The 23688-nt window shown below is 40.6% G+C and overlaps 1 protein-coding gene across 1 annotated transcript in view; it reads right to left on the reverse strand.

Annotated features, from left to right (window-relative positions):
- Positions 1-23688, reverse strand: part of lrmda (leucine rich melanocyte differentiation associated) — a 205809-nt gene that overhangs the window by 74007 nt on the left and 108114 nt on the right. The window lies entirely within an intron of this gene.

A 23688-nucleotide genomic window follows, 5' to 3' on the forward strand; every position in this document is an offset into this window, starting at 1 on the left:
TTTTTTGCAACTGTGCCATGATAGGGGTTAGTGTCGGGATTTTAACATCAAAGGACTATTTTCTTTTCCTCCTAAAGGAATCATTTTGCCTTTCCGTTTCTTTTTATGACGCAGTGCAAAGGAAGGTGAAGGGTCATCTCAACTCCTTTCCCTCTCTGTCCCTCTCGCACACATTCACACAGGAATAAAAATGACGTAGGGCCGGTGTTAGGGCGCTGCAAAGTTCAAGCCATAGAAGCTGCACAAAGGTAATGCGTGCGCTGTCTAATCCCTCGCACTATTAGCCCTGCATGTTAAAGTGTCCTGAGTGGCTTTATTGATATCTAAATCTGACAAAACACAGACAGGGTAACTCTCAAGATCTCTTATTCACCGCTCATATTTTCATTAAATGTGGAATTTCTGAATATTAAGTACATTTGACTGCACTAATCATTCTTTCCAAGCTCTATACTAAACAGATAAAATGTTTTCTGGTAAAAGTAAAAGCAGATGGATTTGAAAATGCAGTTATATAAATATAAATCCAAGTGAGCAATGTCACATCTCTACATGACAAACTCAAGGTTCACCGATGTCTAAATAACTGCAGCATGAACTATTGCTCCTCTCTGTATCTGCCTATTGTCATGAGCTGCCTAGCGCACACAACTCTTGTGACAACATGCATATGGAAAGCATGAAGCAGTGTGCAATATGGAAACAATGTATAATGTACAGAATAGATTATGGAAAAAGATAATGAAAAGGCAAGATTAAGACTTTGGGAAAAACGGAGGACAGGCTGTAGTATAAATCTAAGATCCTATCAAGATTTTAACTTTTACAACTAATTGGTAACTCAGTTCCCATATGTGCACTTTAATTACACACTTTTAATTAGCCTGTTCAGTTTCTCATTCACTTTTCCCCACCCACCATCCGAGGTCCACCGAGGCATAGTCCATGATCCAAGAAGTACTGTAGACGCTGGCAGCAGACATACTGCCAGCAGCAGCAATGTTTGATGTACAAAGCAAAAATGTTGCAACTATCTTCTTGAGTGGAAAACAATAAATCAGCAAATTCATTGTTGACTTGCGAGTGAGGCAGACTCGTTTTAAAGACATCAACATTTTGCACACACACACACACACACACACACACACACACACACACACACACACACACACACACACACACAACACCCACAACAACTGACAGCACCTAGCCAGCGTGCTGGGAAAGCCGCTAGCTGACAACGTCTTATCAGGTCTGATTAATGCGCTGGCAAGATGGATGAACGGTGAGATGTGCCAGTTTTATGACATTTTCTGGTTGCTTGTATTTTTTTTCCCCACAATGATACTTTTCATTTATAAAGGCATAAAAAAGCTACAGTATAGTTAGCTCAACAGAGAATACAAGTAAACACTTCCAATGTAGTGACAATAAGTTAACTTTTCTGTTCCTTTTGAGTACATTCTGTGTCATCTGCTGTGCTGGGATTTGTCCATATGCCAGTACTGCTTATGAAAATCCACAAGTAGTAGTAACATATACACTGTAGGCTACTTGTGGCTAGGCTACTGGCTCTAAAGCCAAAAAATGGGAATGCAATTAATACATTTATTTGCACTTTTATTGTATTTGTCCTGATAGGATTTCAGTACAAAATGCAATTAAACGCTGCATATAATCTTTGTTTAAGTATAGGTATACCACACTGGATAACCATTATTTAATTCACTGTGAACAAAGCTTGCTAACAAACTACTGAAACCTGCATGTGTGTGTGTGTGTGTGTGTGTGTGTGTGTGTGTGTGTGTGTGTGTGTGTGTGTGTGTGTGTGTGTGTGTGTGTGTATGATGGGCTGCAGTCCTGTGGGTTATGTTATTAGCTGCTCGGTTAAAGAGAGCCGCATGGCTCAGGAGGGAGCCTTATTAATTGTTGTTTTCATGTCACCACTACTGCGTGCACTGGCTGATTTAATCAGTTAAATTCACAGCCAGGGGAGAGCCACAGAGTCCCATCTAGCATTAGCTACAGTGCAAGGGATTGAACTTCTAATACTCTCCAGCTTTCTTTGCTCCCTCTGCAAACTTCCATAACTGGTTTCATTACTTTTTATAAGCGTTCTTGTTTTAATGTGTGGCTCTGAAAACAAAGTTTAGGCACTGCAGTAAAAGTACTTTACCCCCTTAAGAAAAGGGGTAGGGTTTGCTGTTAAAAAGACTAATGAGACTAACCCAGAGATGTTGTAAATGGCAGGCACAGGCAAAATGCTAAAATTGTACAGTGAAATATACACACACACCAAACATTTTGCTTTAAATGTTTCATACACCTGCTAGTATGACAGATCCCATTATTTTAATAGTATAATTAATTATCAAAAAGGTAAGTGTAATTTTTTTAAGAATAAACATAATAATTAAATAGAATAAAGAAATTTATGGAAGTGAATTACTCCCAAAAATAATTTACCATTTCACCATCACAAATTTAGAAAAGCTACAATAAAAAAACCAAAACAAAACAAAAACAACAACAACCAAAAAAACTATTACCTAGAAAAAGAGAGTGAGCGAGCGAGAGAGAGGGAGAGAAAGGCGGTAGCTTTAACGAGGTGAGGCGATGAATCCTCTCCTTGTTAAGATAATTATGATCAGCCTCATTGTCAGAGCTAATACTTCACACAGGCTGTCTGTACGCTTTGACTACCACTTAGCCTGTGTAAGCCCACCATCATACATCATACAGCCCCGTGTGCATAAGTGTGTGCTCTCGAGCTTACACAAGTAGCGCATGTATGTGCTGAAACCTCCATTATCCGCAAAGATCCAGCCTATTGAACACAGAGGGGAGACATAGCAATATTTAGCTGGAGCAGAGGAAGCTCGGCACAGGGAGCAAAGACAAGGACACTGGAGAGGAGACACTGACCCAGAGAGCAGCTTTGCCAGATCAATACACTAGTACTGATGCAGACATAGTGATTGATAAACCACTGCTGACAACAGAGGGAAGAAAACTCTCGACCATTATTGGCTGAAATGTCAGTCACTTCTGCCAATGGTGTGCACTAGTGTCATGTTGGATATCCTCAGGCAGCACATGAAAAATGAAGAACAGCAGCCCAGGCTCTTTTACATGTGTTCCACAGTCTCCCTCCTTGTGTCGGCTGAAGACGATAGGTCAAACATGGAGTTTGTCTAAGCCATTATAGAGCTATAAAGTGAAACAACCTCAAAGCCTCCTTTATTACTGAAATGGCGATAGAGATCAGAGGTCGCATCCTTGCAGCTAGCAGTGTAGTACTTAAAAGTTCCAGAGTCTAATGTATATTAAAACACATGCGCACACAAATCCCTTGAAAAGCTTGAGAGCCCTCACAGCTGCGGTCCACAGCTCAGGAGCCAAACTCCCCTCAAAGGTTGCATCAGTGCGAGAAAAAAAAGCAATGCACACCTATTCTAAATGGAGGGCAAGAGCTGCAGAGTGACAGGCATACTGACATACTGTTCAGAGGGCAACAGATAAATGTTTGATGAATTGACCAATACTGTGGCCATGATGGCCCTCATATGTGCATAATGGACTATTCAGAGCACACTTCAGATTGCCTGCCAGGATAAGGTACTGTAATGAATGGTAAAAGGAACTGGACCTGAAAAAGCCGGCATGTGGACTGGCTTTAATAAACTTAATAAGAAAAGGTGAATGGAGGAAGGTTGGCTAGAGATGAAGGAAGAAGGCCGTAAAGCCATTCAGCCTTAAATAGTCAAAAAATATCCTGATGGTTCTTTCAACTCGGTATACTGCAATATATCTGTCAGTCTTTATGTGCAATTTAAAAATATCCATATTCCTAAACAATCCCATTTTCCCACATCTCCCACTTTGATTGTGTTATCTAACACTTTGCATTACAAATCCACTTATTTCAAGAAAGACGTTGAAATTTCATTAGATAACTGCACCTCCTTGATAACTGACATTAAAGAAATTTATTTCAATGAAAAAATGAGAAGGAATAGATTTGCTTTATCTAGTTTTAGAGACATTTGAGATTTATATTCATACAAAAGTCGAAAGCTTATATGACACCAGATGAATCCACGGAGCTAATATTAGTATACGTGTAAAAAGCGTAAAAGGTGCGGTTTGAAAATACAGACAGTAGGGAAAGAAATATGTAACCTATTAATACAACAAGTCTCCATTAGTTCAGCATAGCTGTATTTCGTTACTTCAGCCCACAATGGAAACACGAGTAAATAGCCTAAAATACCAAAAATAAGGCATCAAAACAGTGCTGGGATTAGCTCATGATAAATAAGATGACATTATATGTAAAGCAAATTAATGCCCTGCAACCCCTCGAGCCCCCTTACCACCTCCACACTACGCTGATCAGGTCTCTTCCAGCGCTCTCCCCTCCAGCTACAGTTTATGGTCTATACGTGGCTCTGCACACGCACCTCTGATGGGGATGGTGAATTAGGCTGTCATTATCTGTCTCTATCTCCCCCCCAAAGCTCTCGCCAACCCCTGTCTTGCTCACATGCAGACAGTCACTGCTCAGTGTGGCACTCCTCTCTCTCTGTATTGCAAGGCCTCAGGTGGCAGTCATTTAAAGATCACACATTCAGGACACACGTAGCCTTCCTTTGAATGCATGTCAATTCACACATGGAAAGGGGATTACAAGTCTCCTCCCAGGCTGCTGCAAATTACTATTAATGGCAATGCAAATCATTAGAGTACATTTGGCGCCGCCAGCAAATCTCTTCTTTATGTGGGCTCACTCTTAATCTGTTTTGAATATTGCACTATGCTTGCTCCCGTGTGCGAAAGCATCGGGAGCTACAAAGCTGTCAATTGATAGTGACGTGATAGAGTGAACTTTACCGAGGGTTACATCATTTGCTAAAACAAACAGATATTTTTAGAGAGCGGAAACCTGTGAAACATAATTATCAAAGTTCTTTTTTGATAGAGATGTTAAATATCAACCCTCGTTACTTCGCTTTACATGAGATTATTAAGTGAGAAGTGCAGATACAGTTGTTGTAAATGTCTACACCACGGCGCATTTGTCTGAAATTTTAAAGCTGCTAATACCACCGTGGCTCCAACAGTGTCTGAGTTATAGACTACCCCTGTGGATATTCCCGCTGAGCGTGTGAGGTTAATATTCTGTCTCAATGTCATTAGGGCTGGCAGAGGGGCTGAGAGCACTGTGAATCAGACAGGGAGTGATCCTGTCAGTTCACACACACCTTCTCACGCACGCACACATGCAAAGACCCAGGGCCTACAAAATCAAAACCGCTGTACTGTGGTCAGCATCACCTGGCCTTACCGACTCCCCTTGCTGAATAACGACCCTGGACCAGCCCTTTTCCGAGGGATAAGAGCTTGACAGACATTCCTGTCTGGCCCAACCTCATAAGCCTCGCTTGACCCCAGTTTGGCACGGGATGAAGTCTAAGCTCTAACAACGACCTAATAGAGAGGTAGAAGAGAGTCGCCCATTTGAAATTGAGAGCTGACGCAAAGACAGGTGTTCCCTCGTGTGCAGCAACAAATCGCACACCGTGAATTGCGTCATAAGCGCAAAATACATCATCAGAGCCCACGCTGCACCTCCCTCCTCGCAGTACCTGGACTGTGCTCACAATACGGCCCATGCATCTTGTGAATGTTTGTATTAAAAGATTAGTTGTCTATCCACATGACAAATACCCTCCCTTCTCAGTGAACGGGAACTGGAAATCAATTCACTGATGGCATCGCAGTCAGTGAGGACATCAATGCGGCACAAACAAGCACATGCAATCTCTCATGCATGCCGCATTTGGCTCACATATTGGTGTGTACATAAAACATTAAAAAAGCCTCCCACAATAATTATATTTCCTATAAGCATTGATTTTATTATTATTTTTATTAAATAAAATAATACACATCCATTTATTTTAAATATAAGGAATATTAACTGGAAATGAACTTGTAATAAAATAAGCTGTAAAAAAAATAACATTAAATAATGGATGGTGCGATTTGTGAGGAAGAATCCCTCAGTGCTGTGTCTGCCTGTACACTCTGTCATTACAGTGTTCAGGCTCAGTGCTTGTCAACATTTCCCTGAGAGGGGGAGCCATCCCGCATTACGTTAGAGTGAGTTCAACTGTCAACTGCCAGCCATTTGTATGCCTCAGCATCCACCTAATAGCAAATAATCACTACCCCGCGCTCTCTTCATGGCAAATGATCGATGTTGTCTTGATGTCTGATGGATGACCCTGCCAGAGTGATGTCCAGGCATGCATTAAAAACCACCTCTATGAAAAGCCTGTCAGTCTGATAAAGGGGGTGCACGCAAAATCCCGTGCGTGTGCGCAAACTGCCGCTCAGGAAACGCATGCACGCAGATAAAGGAGAAAATGAACAGAGTGAGGAGAAGTCGTGATTCAACTGAACAATAAAGCAAAACGAGAAAAAAAAAAAAAAGAGAGGAAAGGCTAAAGATAATTTCTTTATATTAGCGGTGAATTTTATAATGCGACGGGGCCTGTGGTGTGATTGGTAGACAGCATTACCAGAGGTAGACTACTCAAGTACCACCTGGGATGCTTTTTCTCCTCTCACCCTCTCTCGAACACACAAACAGCTCCCTATTACCCCTCAGTGTTCAGATTAAAATGCACAGCACCACAATCTTTGATCTCCCACTTGCTGACACAAATCCTTTCAAGCCTCAACATTTTCCTGCAAAAGTAATTAGTGCTAATTAAAAAGTTTCGAAAGCAGTCTACGGCTGCTGTTGATGCTGCCGCTGCTGGTGCTCAGGCTTGCCCTCCGTCAGATTACCCATCTACCCCCTCCCTGGGTCTTGCGGATGTGTGTGTCAGCCGTGTTCCTGCCTCTTCTCTGTAAAGAATCCCACAAATAGACAACGCTATTCAGCCTAGAAGATTTGAAGTAGCAGGATGAAATCTGGAAACCCAGTAAGGGGTCTAAAGTGGTGGTTCCCCCACCCTCCTCGTACAAAACTATGCTCTGCTGGAGAACATGTAATGACACATTAACAAATAGAAATCTAACAAATGGAACAGGTGTAGTCTTTAATTGGAATATCCTAGCTTGTGGGGCTAAAACATGGAGTAATTAACTTGATAAGGGATTCAATTTGTTGCAGAGAAACATATTATTCAGCATAGGCTGTGATTTGCATAATGATAACAAATACCAAAACCCCAAATTCTTACAGCTTCCTGAATAAACACGCTAGCGATTAAATAATTTTATGTTTGCTGGGATTCTGATAATTTGAGATAACGATTCAACTTGAGCAGTCCGACAGTGCTATCATTCACTCATTCGCCTGCCTGCCTTATTGCTTTCATCAAGCCATTATTATGATATAATTAGCTGCCTTTCTAGCATATTATTAAGTGGCTCGCTGAATGTCAGGTACAGCAGCGTCGCAGAAATGACACACACACAAAAAGCAATGTCGTTGCACAGTGTTTCAAAAAGATAATTACATAATCTCAGCATGGAGAGCAAGCAGAAAAGTGATAATTAGACAAGTATTCCTGCCAATTAAAGTATCAAGCCTTGTGTGTGTGTTTTTTCTTCTGTGTGATACAGAGCTTTCTGCAGTTCCATGCGACATGTGACAGGATTATAGTGTTATTGTAAAATTCATCATTATAAGTACGTGTTCTAAGTGCAGCTTGCGGCTCTGTTTACTAGAAGCTGTGAGGTTTTTAAAGGCTTGAGTTGAGTAACAATAAAAGCCAGGAGTAGGTTTGGCTTCAAACCTATTAATAGGCTTCATGATTGACATGGATGTGTACTAACAAGAAAATAAATAAATAAATAAATAACAACAAAAGTTACTGATTTGACCTTTGGGATAGTTCTTTCTTTCGTCAGTGTTGTGTGTGTGTGGGTTTTTTTTGTCTTGTCTTACACCACAAAAAGAGATAATAGAAGATGTCACCGCACAAGGCTGCCTGAAATGGAATGCCATCATTTTAATTTAAATGTTACATCCTCTGTGACATCGCTGTCGATGCATAATTGGCACCGAATCCCAGTTTGGATGTACATATTTATCATTCAGCGTGAGACATTCAAAGATACCGACAGATATGCTACTTTGATGGGATGACAGTCAGATGTGGGGGGGGTGTGGGGGGGAATGTAACGGCAAATCAACTGTCACGCTGTCATTTAATGTTTTTGTCATAACTTTGCACATAAACACGCAAGATTAGAAATAACAAACGAGCTGTAGGCCGGAATCAGCCTTCTTGCTCCAGAATTGTGTAAAACGGGTCAATTTGATCCACGCACAAATAGATCAAACAACACACACATTTTTTTTAAAAGAACCAAAAACATAGTAAATGATGGGCACTTTTCTCCGAAAAGGTTGCGACAAACTTCACGCTGTGTACATTTAATTATCTGTCAAAAACCAGAACATTTTAAATCAGCGCACACACATTAAAAGACTTGCTTGCTGTATATACAGGAAACACTTGTAATCTCGCAAAAGCGAGCAGGTATTTAAAAACTAACAGCACAGAACTTTTAGCCTCCCCCTTTTGGCTCTGGGTGCAACTACACAGACACTGTCTCCATACGGATTTTCCACCATATGCTCCATCTTACTCCTAACTGCCGTAGCCTACTCCACAGATCCGCTCTTCACCTCTGGCAAACTAATCATTGTCAGCTGGCATAAACGTTTTTACCAGTGTTGCCATAGGCACCAGATTTACTACTCTGGCATATTGCAAAACACAGAGATATTTATCTGAAGTTGATAAGCTTAATCGGTGTTGCGTGAACTTGTTTGGCAAAGGGCTTGTAGACTTTCATTTACATGTCAAAGTAGCGCAAACCACCTCAAACACAAGATGTAGTGGTCCATGTGCACGCACTGGAAACAACTTCAGCAATGCAACTTTCCGAGGATGAAAAAAAAAAGAAAAGAAATGAAAAATCTCTCGCTGTCTCCTTTCTCCACACCGTCTCCCCTCCTCACCTCGCCTCTCTCTGTGTCTTACCGCTGGCCCATTACCTTTACTGAGTGAGGCTCATTAAAGAAGGCAAGTTGAGTCAAATCTTTCTGTAATTCAGCAGAGGTGAATTGCTGTCAACATCATTAACCGTCATTTCTCCAACTCACTTCAGTACTTATGAAGTGTTCTTTATTGTGTAATGATCCAAATCTCTTCTCTAAATCACCCCTCTTCAAAGGCCCTGGAGGACATACCACCCATGCAGCCGGCTGACATGCTACAGGGCCAGATTAAACATGGCTCCATCAGTGTGTTCCGCTTTGTAGCTGAACACATCCAGCATTTCATCCTGCACTGCAGCGAGAAAGGTGCGTTTCGCAAAAAGGTAACGGCAAAAGAAGCATAAAGGTGATTTAGCTCTTATATGCAAAGAGCTTCTACTGACACTGCTTCGCTTTACTTGGATTTTCTGCACTACATGACCTAAACTCTGCCAATAACCTTCTTACCTCTCTTTCTGTTTCTCAATACTGTTTACAGATAGTTCAATGATCTCATAGGGCTATTGGCCAGACTGGCTCCATGGCTAATTACAGTGAGAGCTGCCCTGCTTGTCATGCTAGATGTCCTCTGAGTCCTGTCTTAAAAGAAGCTTCCTTTGTGCCTCCGCCATTGTGTGTCCCCCAGTGCTCAGTGTCATGCTATGCAATGTCTTCCAGGCCTTGTGTTGGGGAAAGCCTCTTTTGTGCAGCCACCATTGTGTGTCCTAGTGCTGAACCCCCTGCTAGGTAGGAACACAGACAAAGTGCAGCAGGGGAATGCTTCTCAGAGACCTAAGACCTACAGTAAATCTTCAAACAATTTAAACAAACAAAAACGGCCGCTGTGGTGTGGTGTGAGTAGACAAGGAAAAGCAGATGAATAAGCAACATCAATTACTGGGGCTTTGACCTGCAAGCCCCCACACCATGGCACACATTTCACACCAAATCGCCCCAGATTGAAGTTGACACTGCTGGAGTGGAAACACTGACCCCTCACAAAGCTAGTGCTTCAAACTTAAGAGCAGAGGAAGGCAGGGGGCATTGACAACCTATATATACCAAGGCCAACGTACGGGACAAGGAGGGGTATGAAGAAAAAACGCACACACGTACACATACACACACACACACACACACACACACGCATAATAGGTCCTAGTTTGTTTTAAAGTGAGACAAAATGGCTCAATTTGTGCACTCAGGCCATGGAATTGGCCCAGCTGAGATACAAGAGGAACATGCGAGGGGACAACCGCATCAGGCCACTGATAAGGAGCCTATGAGAGGAACAAAGCCGGATGTCCAACAGGCTTACCAGTGAACCTGAGCAGGACTGGACCCTCTTTAAAGCTTCTTTTAGCCTTCCAGCTTTACCCCCGAAAAGTGCCGCTTCTCCTGAAGCCTTTTTACTCCAGCACATAAAGCTCGCCTCTACTTTGTAAGCCTGGACAAAAGGGAAAATAAACACATGGCTCACATTTGTTCAACACACAGTAAACTGTTGTCATGAAAAGTCCCACAAAGAGAGAGAGAGAAAAGAGCGATACCATTTTAAGTTTTACCTCTTACTTAAAAGAACCTATTTTCATTATTATTAATGATTGATACAAGAAAAAAAGGTGTAACCAGAGGTGAGAAAGATCACACGGCTCCGTCACAGTTTGTCAATACGGCGTTAACTAATCTAATAACAAACGGCTCCGGAAAAACATGCAGAAAATGAGGAGCAGTCGTGCAGCCGAAGACCAGCACCATTGACACATTTGGGGGCATCAGGCACTAGATAGAGACAGTCCTAACAATCTCCCAATTAGCCAGAGGGGAAGCAGAAAATATATCTCAGGTTCATGGAGCAAAGCGTGAAACTTAATAATATGACATGGCATATGAAAACACAGCATGTCTTTTTATAGCCACATGTGAAAATGAAGCAAAAATTAAGGAGGAGGAAAAGGTGCGTGTCTTTTCACTAAAAAAGAAACGTTTCATGGCGTTTCTGTTTTATAGATCGTAGGAAAAGCAACAGATGCAACAAATATTAAAAAAAAGACAAGAAGAGAGACAGTGAAGCATTTATTATGAGGGTGAATGTTTAAACTAAATGAGCTTGAAACCAGTCAAGTGTTTGCAAAACTTTCCCTTCGCACATAACAGTATCTTTGAAAACATCTTCTTTTATTTGGTTCGTAAAACTATAAAAAGTATCTTCTCAGCCTGCAGTAAAGCACAACTAACAGCAACAGTAAGATAAAACAACATTACACATTACATTCCTACTCCAGATAATTTCTAGTTCAATAATATGAACATTATGGGAGTCATTAGCAAATTTAATGAAAACCTAGAACCAATTTTGCCTCCGTGCAACCATGACAAATTGACAGACAGATTAGGCGGTCTGTCAGACGGGCCAAAGCATTGTTCGCTAAGAATATCAACTCCAGACATTATCGCAAACTATTTAACCCATCTAAAAGCTCTATCTGCTCCACTAATGTATAGGGCTTATGCGTGAGGACCTATTTTAAACAATGGAGGCTCCTCACTACAACCCTACTCCAGACTCACAGACATTCAAACTGGATTATAATGGAGGCTATGCCAGTCAGTCAGTCAGCAGTCTTTGCAAATGGAAATCCACAGAAAGGTGGAGATGGGAATCATTTTATCTAGTTGACACACATTACAACAGAGAATTTCAAAAGAGTAAGATGGAAGCTCTCAGGTCAATTATGGTGTCAAGGCTGTCATCTCGCAATGAAATATATACCTTTGAAGAACACTTTACTCGAGGGATGGGGTAAAAAGGATGGGAAGATGTACTGTTTAACCCAGAGACCATATAAGAATATCAGAGATGATGGAGTAAAACGTGGCATGATAATGGACCATTTTCACTGAGCACACTTTGTCAAGGAGGACAGACTACACCCACTGTCTGAAGGGTGGCATCAAGGGATATTATTTTGGTGACTGCAGCTGATTAATGGCACGGGCTGAAACAAGGTGCTTGGTCATTAACAGTTATTACGATAATAGGCAGAGGTAATTTATGTGTTTTAACCAGAAACAATGTGGCTTTCTAAGATTTTAACTTTCCAACAAAGCCAGATCAAAGTAATGGTCAATCTAAACCCTTTGAAAATAATAATAATTTTGAAAAAAACATAAAACAACACCACTTTAAATAACAAATGTTTTAAATCTGCACATAGAAAACTTTGCTTCTCCAGTCCCTTTTTATTCTAGCCTCCAAATGTAAATGTCCTCACCCTCTGTTCAAAATATAAAATACTAACCTTCAGACAGTGAATGACAGAGGGAATTATGGGTAATTGTAGTGTCAAAAAGGGAGACAGCTGTATGATGAGATTCTGTGTCATTTAGACAATCAGAAACTTAAGAGGCAGTGTGACACATTTCTCCCCCTCCATTCGACAGGGCTCCTGACATGGCTGGTGATAATTTCCAGAAGAGAGAAAAAGAGACAGAAAAAAGTGAGCGGAGAGAGCACAAATGAAAATGGAAGTCACTGAGAGAAAGGTGTGATTTTTCCTCTTCCATATGCAGCGTGGGCCAAGTGATAGCCTGTGTGCTGCATTCATTGCTAGAATCAAGACGAAATATCCCCTTACATGTCAACCTGCCAGCTAGATAAGAGGTGTCTGAAACTCTGTATGAGATTAATACTTCCCAGCTAGAAATGACACAGGATGTGAGGAGGGTGGCGGGGGAGATTTTTGATCCCTGTGTGGTGAAGCCACTTCAACAACAGTACGAGATCTACCAACTGAAAAATACACGCCTCCTGCTAAGGTCAGAAATGTACGTGGCCAAGTATTAATGGGAAAAAATATGCCTTAAAGTATATCTGAACCCACAAATGGAGCATAAGCATAGTTGTCAGTTTTTACACGTTCACTCGGGCCATAACGAAGAGGAGATAAATGAAAAGGATGCAGTGCCTGTCAACATAATGTATTCAATAAAAGCAACATTGTCTGCTTTGTCACATTTCAAAAGTGGTGATGTGTAATTACTGTTATTTGCAGAAATAGCCTTCATTACCATCAGTGAGGGCTCTTCCAATCTGGAAAGCTCAACATCCTTCTAATGAAAATATGCTAGAACACACAATATGGAACAAAATAAAACTATGCAAGGTTAATACATCTCCATTATATACAGGAATAAATGTGATGATCTGGTCTGCTTATAGTCAATAAAGTATGCAACAGTAATGCTGTTGATAAGAAAAGAAGAACTGTTCATTACAACACCCGTCTAAAACAATGTCAAAAAGATTAAACACTACCAATCTAAAGTCTGGGGACAATCTTAATCGTGTGTGCAACTAGAAGAAGTGAGTAAGATGATGAAATATTCATGTTTAAGATCATGCTAAACATTATATAAATACTAAAGTATATTGAGATTCAAATGCGACTTAGCTCTTAACAACATTATCTAACACATTAACTCAATTAGACTAATATACTTAAGAATTATTTTGACTTGCTTAAGATTTCTGACTTAAGCCTGATTTAGCTCATCAATGTGTTACAGCGGTTACATAAGGCACCTTCGAGGTACAATAAAGGTGCAGCAATTATGGATTTGGCCTAATGGGGAATTAGGCCAAATATGGTGTATGAAGCAGAAGCTTTGAATTCAGGATACTTGTGCATGATTATTGTAAGTGTGCTACAAGCCCTGCGGTCAGGCACTGCCTAAAGGGCCCATTATCCCCATCGTTTGCTGCATGTCAAAAGTGACATCACATCTGCTAGAGGAAGCTCGTATGGGTTCAGCTGGGTTGAAAACACAAGTGACTGTGTTGAATTTTACCACCATTTCAATGACATATCAGTGCAGAAGCTCAGCGATTCCCAGGTTATTAAGAGGGAGATGCTCCAATGGCTAAAAAAGGGATTTTACTGAGAAAAATATTTCTTTGATTTCTGTTTCAATTTCTTTTGCTCCTCTACAATCAGTGATGTGGAAGTTTTTGCTGAGTGACACCTAGCTTGTAGGAGAATACTGCAGTTGGTAAAAGCCCTCAGAGCTAGTATCAATGGTGAGGAGGTTGTGGTGACATCACTTTGTAAAAAGGATACCACTGATTGACATCACCAAATCGCTTCCTTGTGAGGGTACCCTTTTATTGTTGAGCATCACTCTGCACACCTGACTGTCCCAACTATTACAAGCTAACATAATAATAATAGCTAGCTAGATGAACAGTAAGTACCAAAAGAAATCTTCATTGTGACATCTGATGCTCATTTAAGTCAAAAATAGTAAAACAAAACCCAAACAATCAGACTCCAATTAAACATCACAAAAACACCTCTACCTTTCATGCCTTTATTCAACACAGTAAATAATCCCTCACAGTGCAAACTGGAAACAGTAAGCAAACTCACTCAGAATAATCTCTCTTTGGTTTTGGTTTTTCCAGCAGGAACAAACTTAATCTGCTTATGAGTCTTGTACAATGGCAAGAGCAAATGTGAACCATTACCCACTACAACACTGTTTCAATTCACCAATATTTTTGTCATATCTTAATTGACCAGTCTTTTTTAGTCGGATTAAAGTCAATGGACTCATTTGGCAGTGTTTTCCAGATGAAAGCATTTACTTGGTTGAGCTGCCCAAATCTAATAACAGCCCCCACCTATATTTGGTGAGTTTTTCTGTCAGGCGGAAAAACTCTTTGGGGATGGACATTGATAAGAATTTAGCAATTCCAATTACATTATCAGTATCACTTATTAATCATCTTATCAGTTCTCATTGGGTTCTCATTGGCTCTACTTTGAGTCACCATCATCTCTAAGCAGCACATCAAAGACATAACATTTTTGAAAATTAATTGTATGCTGTGCTGTCAAATGTTTGTGTAAGTTGTTGGTATTTCCCCTCTGACGGAAAAATTTTATTAAATGTAATGCAGTAGATTATTTAATTAATCCCTGGAGACAGTAATTCATTAGACTACTTGTCACATTACTTTTGTTTTACTCTGTAAAATCACCTGAAATGGACTGTCATATAATAAAACCAGTTAATAGTATAAACCTTAGGCTACAGTGCCACAGACCAACACAAATCCCTAACCTAATGAGGATACACATATGCTCTTTCTCTTAGTATTTAGGTATGAACACAAAGCCGACAAAACAAAGCAAAGATGAAAACCAGCACAAGGTGACTTCAAAGCGATCGCCACAGGAGAAACATGAACAGGTAGAAATGAAGGCTACACCCTGACTGCTCATCACTGCCTCTGTTACCTGTTGAAGATCAGAGTCTGGCTGCTAGGCTGAGGTCGGCAGACACTCAGTTTTAACATCACTCTAGGTTCTTGGCTAGCTTAGTGTTAGCCTGCTTTCAGTGCAAATACTTGCAAAGAGTTGAAGTTGCGTTAGTAGCATAATGCAGTTGTTTCTGTCCTGGATGCAATTTTGACTTTACCAGTGCATTTTTGAGTTTTTGTACAATAAAAAGAAAAAAAATCCATATCGATGCTGTAAATAATGCCACTATATTCCTGATTCAGTGCACAAACTGAAATTAGCTAATTGTAGCACAAGTATAGGTGGAAACGATGAGGGGAATCAATAGGCAAGCATACAAACTATTCCAAAGAATTAAACTAGGAATTGGTTCTCTACAAGAACTGGTTCTTGAGTCCCATCCCTACTGCTTACATGCTTACATGTTGGTGTTGGGGTGATCAAGTCTTGACCAGTGATGGTACAGACTCTAATGCCACTATCTTGGATGCTACTTTGACCTGAAGGAGCTTTGTAGCCAGAATCTGCAGCAGGTTCATGTCCAGCTATGTTGAGCTCACTGACAAAGCAAAACAAGGATGACCGATGATAGCTGAAATGTAATTATTATTTAACTGTTTAGCAAAATAACTTCATGATGCTTCAACTGTGAAGTTTTGATGTTTCTATGCAGTGCCCATGGTGTGATTTTTTTTGCAGCATCCCCACTATAATGGGAAAGTAGCAGCTGTCTTGAATTTTCTTCTTTTAAACACAGTTTGTCATAATGGGGACTGATGAGCAGCCAGGTTTTTAAACACGCTCTTGTGGTCTTTTCCATTATTATGCATCTTATAATGGCCCTCCTCAGGTCTTTATATGCTTTTATTTATAACAAGAGGAACCTATGAAAGCTACAGCCCTGATCTCCGTAATTTGAACTCCAAGTAGAGCATTAGCACAGAGATTCACAAACTTTATCCAGCCAGAACTGCGGTCGGTTCAGATCAGGTTAAACTCCAAAGTTTAACCTGATCTTCCATCTAAACTAATTAATCTTTACATTTTATAATAATTAAAGTTACATAACATTCATCATAACATTGTTGGCTTCTTTGAGGTTTAGCAAACATGTTGAACACATTTCCTGATTGTTATCAAATATACATATACATTTCTTCATAAGTCATACTGTTCTTCATCTTTATAATCCTAGTAAAAGCATATTAAAACCCCCCAAAGCAAAACAACAACAAGAAACCCTAAAAACAGACCGCAGTGCTGACTATCAAACCCAAACCTGAAATCATACATAAAGTGCTGGAGCGAAAAGACCCATAATGCTCTGAGTAGAGAGAAACACAGAGAGAGAGTCCTTCTTCCTTTGCTCCCCGTTTCATTCCCTCCTATTTTTCCTTCCCTCTATTCTGCAGTTGTGTGTCCTGACCTTGCAGCTTCTATGGCCCATCCATCTTGGGCTGCTTAGCCATTTCGCTGGCTTCATACTGCGCAGATTAACACAATTCATCACCACAATCATCCTCCATTCATCACCCTTTCCAATGAATGTTTTGACATCCAGTTAATTTTCTGCTGATGATTTATCAAATTATAATTACCATGCTCTGAAGGGCTCATTTATTATGTTGATACATGATAATGATGCCAAAGTGGATTGAATTTTAAGTAAGTTCTCCCTGCGATTATAACATATGCGTTATTGTGAATAATGCTGTGCGATTTGATTCTTTATGGCCTGGAAATTCCTGAGACAGACTTAATGTTACAAAAATCAATGCTTAAAAAAAGACAAAGTGAGACTGTTAATTCAATTTTTTTACAGAACAAATTGTTTGGCTGGGGTGCAGCAAGCATGAAAAAGTTCAATTAGATTCAGAGCTCCCATCTTAGATGCTCAGTAATTAAAGAGTGCACTAATTCAATCAGGGGTACGACTCAGGCAGAGGGAGTTAGGCTGTTTCTTAATAGGTTATAGGTTATTTCTCACATACTGCCCACATAGGCACTTCATTAGCCTCCTACTTTACAATTCACTCAGCTTTTCAGCCTCATTATTATCCAGGTTTATTAAAATCCAATGGGTGCCTATCTGTTTCTATTACTGAAGAGCTGACCAGCCTAATGCACTGGGTCACTGTTAAGGGCAAACACACCAACTGCTGTATATGAGCAGTGAAAGAGAAATAGTAATGCCTAGTAGAAATATGTTTTTTCCCTCTTTATCTGCATTAGCAAATGGTGATGGGAGCATAACTAGGCCAGTGTGACCTTAGAAATGCTTGAACGCTCATCCAGTTGCACTCAACAATAACCTTTCTATATATGATAGATGATTAAGTCTCTTTAGACACGGCACTGAATTCAGCAGGGCAAATTAGATTTCATATGGTCGGTTGTTTCCCTCCCTTTTTGTCACTTTCACTTTTTTTTGCAAGTTTTACACATACACTAGTATTTGATCCTTTGACCCATGTTTAGACACAAGCTAAATCACTGGTCAAAAGATGGAGGTGGTTTGCGCAGAGCTGCAGTGCATTCTGGGGCGCAGGCAACCAGCTCAGGGAGATGAGGGCTTAGGAGGTGTTAAAGGTTATTGAATGCTGGAGAATTCTCCTGGCGGCACAAGCATTGTTTACAGCTATCTATTTTTTCGACTCTTTGCCCTTGGGCTGTGGCCCATAAACAGAGCCGCTATCCCCGACACCCCAGCTAGTGGAGAGTGCAGAGCATAATTGTGAGTCCCCCTTGGATGTCCCAAAAGTGAAAGATGTGTCTGGTAAGTGAGAGAGGTCAAACACGAGCATGGATATTTATTACATGCACTGCAACCAGATGGAGGCGGCCCATCCATCAAGCAGAGCTGTCACGCTGGTCACAAACGTTTCCCATAAAGACACCCCCCCCCTCTCGCTCTTGCTCTGTGAAAACATGAGGTCCACCCGCATGGGAGGAAAGTGAGAGAAGAGGAGTGTGAAAGTAAAGTGCAAGGAGACTTGTTTTGCTAAATTTTGGACTTTAAGAAGAAGCCTTTCTGTATCTTTACTTGCTGCAACATTTTTCTCTCATTTCTCTCTTTGCTGCTACTTTTTTTGCTTTCTGAAGCGACCTATTTTTAAGCAATAACTGCAATCAATACTGATGTGAACGATGGTTCAGGTTTTTTTTCTTTCTTTCTTTTTTATACAAAGGGCAGGATAAGAAGGCACGTATTGAGGCAACAGGAAGATACCGAATGAGTAGCAGGGGGGAGCAGTGGAAGGCCGTTTCTGACACTTGCTCCCTTATTCATCAGATCCTCATAGGCCCGTCGGTGACAATGAAAAGATTTCACAATACAGCCACGGCAGAAACTCATTCTGGCCCTCATCCATCATGCTCAGCCCGCTAGCCGTTTCACTGACCTAATCTGTGATGCCTCGCTGCCTGCACCCTGTTCCTTGAAGGCAGGCTTCATTACTGTGAGAGAGAGCAGGAGATAGAGGCCAGGGGCCAAGGGCCTAGAGAAAAGGGCCGTGGTAGTCAAATACATACAGAGACTTAAGGTACATAAAACACTGAGACAGCCAACTGTCACAATCACCCACTTCCTACAGTAAACACAACTGCAGCACACACTTTATTTGATTTGAGAACCTTTGCAAAAAAGTAAAAAAACTTAGCTGAGCAGTAGGGTGCAACTGCCGTACAATTTATTCTGATTAGTTTTGAAAACACAATCTCACTGTCATGGAAATGTCCACCTAACATCCTAGCAGCCTTCTTGCCATCCATCAATCAAATGATTAGGCAGCTTGTTACTGTCACAAACAATTTCCAAGTCAATGACTGACAGAACTTGAATCAGATATGCCAAACTCATACTGGCAGTTAAGCAGAGTTTGTCTGAGATAGAATTACTGCAGTAGAAGAAAAGGCACCTCCTTTTCTTTTTCCATAGTAACACTTGTTCTAACTTTACCCATAACATCCATCCACAGTGTGTCGTGCTCCCTGATATGGGCAGTTGAGTGTTACTTAACCAAAAGGGGGTTGGACAGAGGGAGGCTGTCAACCGGACCCTTGACCAGCTATTACGGTGCTTTATTCCCTAAACTCATGCTCTTGGTCTGAGGCCAAATTGAACTAACAGCTACCCCTCTTATGCCACTACTTCTCTCTCCGCATTGCTCTTAACTCCTCAAAATGTATCCCCCAAAATATTTTGCAAATCACTGTTGTCATTCCATGATTCCAAATCCAAGAGTTTGGAGTGTGCCTGCAAATCATTATAAAAAGAAGGTAGGAATTACAATTATTATTTATTACTGTCAAGTAAGCAGTCACCATCTGACCGGAATAACTCTCAGATAGATTGGTAAAGGTCTGCAAATAACTATCATCTAATTTCTGAATCCAAAGACTGCCAACTTGTTGCAATCAATGGGAGCATCATTGAGCACAACACCTCTGCGGCACATCTCTTTGACTCAATTCAGCTAGTTGCCAACTGGTTGCATTCTGTTTATATTCCTATATAAAAGCAAGGTTGCCAAGCACCTATGTCTTTTTTCAACAGATTTGCAGCTTTTGCCAGTTTACCACAGTTAATCACAGCATTATCACAAAGAGGTTGCATGTAATTGACAGCTTGACCCCATTCAATCCCACACTGACTACATCTTGACACACCAAAGTCTCTTTGAAGAAGCGACCACATTAATAAGTATTCTGATTCTGAAGCTGGCAACTGACTGGGAGTGACCTTGTCATCATCATCATAAAAACAACTATTTCAAAGGCAACAAGACCGCAAGTTCATTGCAAACGGTTAAAATAAGAATGTAAGAATGTAGCTATGGTCATGATCTTTTTACTGATGGACAAATGTGCTAAACAAATGATAAGAAATCTTTTTTTTTTTAAAAGTCTGTGGGAAAGTGAATTGTTTTTATGGAAACCAAGTGAACAGTCCAGGTAGCTGTTCTACCACCTCTGGGACAAGACCAGACACGGAGTAATAATACTTGTTCTCTGGAACTCCAGTTTCTATAGTTTTATTTCCTCAGCCTAAATATTAAGACAGCTGTAATGCAATAATATAAATGTGGTTCTTGGTGTTGATAGGGTAAGACTATTAGTGGTAGAAAGCCACAGACTCTGAATTTTAAAGCATGTACATAGTAAAGTCATTAACTCAATCCACCTCATATTTCCAAAAATACTGTAAACATGATAAGTCACATCCTTTAGAACATACAGTATTACACAAGTCATGTTGTCCAGTATAATCCTAATAAAAAATAACCTCCAGCCCCTCCCAAACTGCTATCAACATTCACTCGAAGATCATTTTACCATCAAATCATCATTGCATCATACGTCCTCCTGTGTTGCGGGCTGGAGATTAAAGAGGCAGCTAATTGACAGGCAAGGCTGCCCAGGAAACACCAACAAGACAGATCAAACTGACGGGAAATGTTTACAAGCCTTACATCAGCACAGATAATATCTCAGAAAGGGATTTTCTTGAAAGCTCCCATGAATCACAAACCTACCAAAATGTATACCACTGGATTTGTTTTCAAAGATACATAAACAAAGTTAGAGTGTGCTGTAAGTGTGCACAGTACTATTACCAGGATTCCATAACCCCCTCAATCATATTCAATATTAATTCTTCTCCAGCTCAACTATGTACAATATGGATGCAGTCAGTTTCCTCTTAGTAGAAGTCCTACAAAAGCATTATTACTATAGCAGAGCCTATACAGAGAGTGTCAATCCAAATGCATAACAGGAAGTCAATAAACAGCATGATAAAGAGGGGGATTCTTTTATAGGAAGCTGTTAAGGAAATCCTTTCAAATATAAAGCTCTTTCTCCCAACACATTAAATGCTTATGCTTACATCTTAACTGCACTGCCAGTCAATACTCCCATTAATCTCATCATCAGAGAGAAAATACAAATACAATGATTCATTCAAGCCAGGAGTGGCGGGGCATTGAGACCCTATCAGTGCTGGTTTTTATTGCAGATAGAAAAAATAGAAAAACAGAGATGATGATGAGCATTCACACTAAATTATATAAACGGATATTTCGATTCTACCATATTGTTTTTACAAAGCTGACATTAAATTCTTATTTTTTTTTGGTGTGCTGTGAAATTATACGCTGTTTGTGTATACTTCCCAGTGTACACAAACAGCTGTTTTCTTGTTCAAATAAATGTGAAACTGGTTTGAGGAAAAAGATAACCAAAAAATATTAAATTCAAATAAATAAACTGCCTAAACTCCACTGCCATCATTACAGCCCTGCAGAGTCTACATCCATGTGAGGAGAAGGAGACAATTAACCAGGGGTTTAACATGTCAATCACGCCCTGTCAACCTATCACACTTGCACTCTCAGGTCCGCCTCCTACTTAACTCCCTCTGTGATATGCTACTGGCAGTTTGGATGGCTTGACTGACAGCAGTCCTGATCCCGGCACTGGGAGGCGTCTATGTGTACGTCTTGGACATGAGAGAGGGAGATTGGGGCAGACATGTGAGGGTGAAGTGAAAGGGCCTTGAGGATAGAGGTTGAGATAGAACTCTGCTGTTCGGTCCTAATTAGAAGTGCAAAGGAGCATAGAGTCTTTGCCAGTGTAATGATGAGAGGGGGGAGAGGGCCGGTGCAGAAACAGAAAAACACACAGACAGACTCACTTTATGGGGCTGGGGGGCACAGGAGTGCACAGGGGTCCCCTTGTGCACTAGGCGCTAAGTTTTTGCATCAGCCAAGCACGGCCAATCACACACAGATAGGAAAAGGCAGATAAAAATATATGTAGGGTAAGCAAAAACACTATTAATAAACGCGTGCAAGTCTTTCATAATATTAAGCTTGTTCGGAATTTTCTTTCCATATCCACATTTTATTGTTTTACTATTGTCAGCTCTTATTCTGGCACTTAAGATTGAAAGTCCCAGTGTGTGCTGAATTAAGCGCATGTAGTCAGGAATATGGGCTGAACTCATTGGCTGTGTATCCCATTACTTTGCTCTCTGCTTCCAACACTTTGGATTCCATACCGTTCTGTTAACCATCAGCAATTATCTCCCTGTCAGAGCTAAAGGTAACAAATTTCCCCCCATCCAGCCAGCCGCTATCATCCTCTGGACACCAGCATCAACTGACAGCAGCTAAATCACACCAGCCAGCCAAGACTCCTGACAGACAAATGCACTACCTTGGAAAACCTGGGCCCATCACTCTAAAAAGGGAGGGGTAGAAGAAAGGAGGGGCAGATGGAAGAGGCAGTCTCTCCCCGCTGACCTTACCCACACCCCTCCTCCCCACCCTGCCCCAAGCTGCTGTAAGAGATGGACTACCCTGGATTCTGTAAGCACAGGGCCCCGTTCCCAAATAAGAGAATTATTAATGGAGCTTTCCTTGGTTCTGGTTTATCTTGTACCATCACACTAGGTCCTGGTCCCCCCCTCCTCCTCGCTCTTTTACAGATGGACTCGGAGAACTGGGACTATGAGTTATCCTCTCTGCACCCAGCAACCACAAAAACAACACTAAGGTTCTCAACAACTAACACCATATTTCTGCTCCCCGTGAAACTTTCAGGCACTTGTTTCCTAAAAGTAAGAGAAGCAAAAATGTATGGAATGTGTCCCTGAATAAGCACAACGGTTCCATTTAACAAACACATTAAATGATTAATTAACTGGGAGACATGATTAAAAAATATTTAAACTATTTTAATAATAAGTTAATGGCTTTATTTATAAAATGAAAATCAGATATTAGCTCAGCTCTGTAATATAAGCTCAGCACTCATTCTGTCATAATCAGTACACAATACTATAAAAAATAGTAATTTTCGGGTTAACAAAGACAGTTATCAAAATTGAGGATGATGCATTTATAGTAGTAGAATACATACACAGTATTCTATGTCAGCTTATTAGATTAATAATAAACTGACAGGTGAAGTTATGGCGTGGGGCAAGCTGATTCCTACTCAAAATGGCACGAGTCAAACATGCTCATAGCAAAAGTCACTTAAAAAAAAAAAAAAAGTCATCGCTCACCAGCATGTCATCTTACCCAACCCCACTGCAATTTATTTACTTATTCATTAAAAAAACAAGCATGTTGAAATGTATGATCCACCTTTGTCACTGTGCAAACAAGGTAAAACAACACAAGCATGTGTAAACCAAGTTTTCTTTGCATTACATTAAGTGGTTCACAGCTTTAACAGCTCTTCCCGTCACATCACATTAGCATACTCATGCAGGTAGATTTCTGTGTGTGACACCCTGTATCAGCAGGG

This window comes from Perissodus microlepis, chromosome 13 (assembly GCF_051167445.1).
Source record: "Perissodus microlepis isolate ML-2025 ecotype Zambia chromosome 13, ASM5116744v1, whole genome shotgun sequence".
NCBI lineage: Eukaryota > Metazoa > Chordata > Actinopteri > Cichliformes > Cichlidae > Perissodus > Perissodus microlepis.